Consider the following 3,163-nt stretch of genomic DNA (forward strand, 5'->3'; position numbering starts at 1 on the left):
TTGCACCCACGCGTCGTAAGCCTCTCGCGAATTCAGACGAGTGGATTGCTCCAACAGTTCTCGTTCGGTTTGAGTGAAGTTTTCCATTTCTTTATTAACTACAGAAAATACTCGGCTCTTTGGAATCCTTTACTTTATATTCTTTCCGTTAGAAAACACGTTCGGATATGCGCGAGTCAAATGACGACCGTGAAAGAAGGAGGGCGTACTAGGCGATGGGACCTGCTTCTTATTTCGTCCCGAAGAGAGAAAAAATATCGCGTAAGTGCGGTAGTCGCTAGACCGAGAATTGAACTCGGATCTCTCGCTTGCAGAGCGACTGCTCTAAACCTACTGAGCTACCTGACCCTCCATGGTCAAGACACTCTCCTCTCCCCTGATATCGTTAAAAGATGTCGTTCGGAAGCGACATCTCTAATGCCATCCCGAGTCTAAACCAAAGATATCTACATCTCATTTACTTTCCTGTTTTGAGGAATATATCTGCGCATGCGCTACAACTCTGAAGAGTAAGAGGAGGGGATGTCCTATAGCAGGGTTGGGAAAGTTATTTTTAAAAGTAACTCGTTACCGTTACCATTACTTTCGGTAAAAAGTAACTCGTTACCGTTACTCGTTATTGGTCTTAAAAAATAACGCGTTACCGTTGCTTGAAAGTAACGATATTTTATTTCGTTACTTTCCGTTACTTTTTTTTGTTGTAAATCCAAGATTATAAGAAAGGTGCTAAGACAAGATATAAATCGGATATAAGACGACTATAAATATATATACACTCAAACGCAAAAACCCGGTACACTAAAAATTTGGGAAAAAATTACAAAATTTCAAATGACCATAACTTGGTAAATAATGAAGATACAAATATGCGCAGAAATGCAAAATGAAGCTTGAAACGTCCTCTTTAAGTATATCTGAATGGCAATTATGCTCGGCCATTTTCTTCAAAATGGCGGATGATAAAGTGAGAGGATGCAAAATTGATAATCAAAGGTCCGTGTTTGCGATGGTGCATGGTGTGCATCAGGTATCGCAGCGTAATGGGACTAAATGCACATGAAAGTATAGAGTGTTATCTTTAAAATGCTACTTTACCGAGCTCGATGTGATCATTTTTCACTGAGTTGTTCCAAATTTTGCTAAAAATGCGGTTTTCTTGTTAAATTTGCATAATTTAGTGAATAAGTATCGCATCAAGCTCTATAACGAAGTATTTTAAAGAAAACATTCTATACTTTTAGGTACTTTTCGTCCCATTGAGCTGCGACACTTACTTTGCTCCATGCGCCGTCGCACGCTCGAACCTTTTTTTAGCAACTTCATGTTCTCCTTTTTATCACCCGCCATTTTGAAAAAATATCGTTGCGCACAATTTCGATAGATCTTTCGAAAAGTACGGTTTCAAAGCTTTCAAACCGTTTTTGAAATTTGCTGCTAGGATATTTAGGTGTCGAGATATTCAATTTCGAATTTGCAACAAATGTCGATTCAGCGAGGCTTAAGGGGCTAAGAGCCCCGCTCTGCGGTTCGTTTGGCTCTTTCATAATTTCAATAGCCGCGTTCATTATTCTCTATACAATAATTTACACAATTTTGCGAATTGGAAATTTAATTTTTATCAAAAGTTATCATTCTTTACCCTTCAATTACGCATGATCACTGTGGTATACACTTTAGTTCGCGAAGCTGTCCCTAGCTCTCTACCTTCTCCGTACGATTGGCCATTATGGTACACAGCTTGAATATGCTGTTCAGGATCGCGCCTGAGTTCGCGGTGACCCGGCGCGCGGGATGCCGAGTCGCTGGACGCCACCTGAACGTCGAATTCCCTGGCGCTCCTAGTCCACGGAGCCGCCGCGACGCGGCGATCTGGGTTGTCGCGCGCGCGAGCCCCTCGGCTCGCACGCGAGTTCGAGCTGCCCAGGGCATATAAGAGTGCCCGCGGAGGCGATCAGAGATTGCCTTCGTACAGCTTTTGGCCTTCGTACGGTCCACCGCCGATAGTGGCACTATCTCTTGTACGCTGGACTTCGCGAGTTTGTCAGTACGCCGGGCTTACGTTCTGGCTTGACTGAGATTCTGTCGGTGCGCCGGGCTTTAACGCCTGGCTTGACTGGATTTTTCTTAAATGTATGTGCCAAGACAATAAACAAAGACAAACAATTTTCCTTTTCCGAACGTGTTCACTCCGATAAGCGCTGCCTCGTGCGACTTTTCTTTTTCCGTGATCTTTTCCTTTTGAGGCGCGTTGCTTCGTGCAACTTCATCAATTTAAACCATAATTGATTGTTTCGCATCGAAATTATTGCGTCGATTATGGCGATGATAAATCCTGAAAAGGCTGCTCAAGTTATTGCTTTAATTGAAGATGGCAGAAGTCGAAAGTACGTTGCTCAGGCACTTGATTTGTCAGTGTCAACTGTGCAACGTGCTTATGCCAGGTACTTACAAACCAATTCTTTCCATAGAAGGCCTGTTTCGGGACGTCCTCGATGTACCAATCACAATGATGACTGATTTATTGTTTCAAATTCGTTAAGAGACAGACATCGAACATCTGTTCAAATTAGAAACAATTTAAGGGATGTCCGCAACATTAATGTATCCGTTAACACCGTTCGGAGAAGATTAAAGGAACAAAATCTGCTTTCGCGCAGGCCAGCAGCTGTACCTTTGCTTAAATGTCACCATCGCGTAGCTCGACTCAATTTTGCAGTTGAGCATAGAGACTGGACTTACGTAGACTGGAGCAAAGTACTCTTTAGCGATGAATCTCGTTTTTGTGTCTATTCTCCAGATGGACGAGAACGAGTTTATCGTCGCGGTGGAGAACGATTTGCAGACTGTACGGTAAGTGAGAGGCATAGCTACAATGGAGGCTCTGTAATGATTTGGACAGGAATTTCAGCTAATGCTCATACAGATCTGCACCTTTTTGACAAGAATATGAACGCAGATGTATACGTGGAAGACATACTCATTTCGTATGTTGTTCCGTACGCACCCTTCATCGGAGAGAACTTCTTGTTTATGCAAGACAATGCTCGACCACACGCTGCGAGAAGAGTGCTTGATTTCTTCGATGAAGTTGGCATAAATCGACTCGATTGGCCAGCAAATAGTCCAGATTTAAATCCAATCGAACACTTATGGGACAACCTCG

Source organism: Harpegnathos saltator, unplaced genomic scaffold, assembly GCF_003227715.2.
Source record: "Harpegnathos saltator strain DR-91 unplaced genomic scaffold, Hsal_v8.6 scaffold249, whole genome shotgun sequence".
Lineage (NCBI taxonomy): Eukaryota > Metazoa > Arthropoda > Insecta > Hymenoptera > Formicidae > Harpegnathos > Harpegnathos saltator.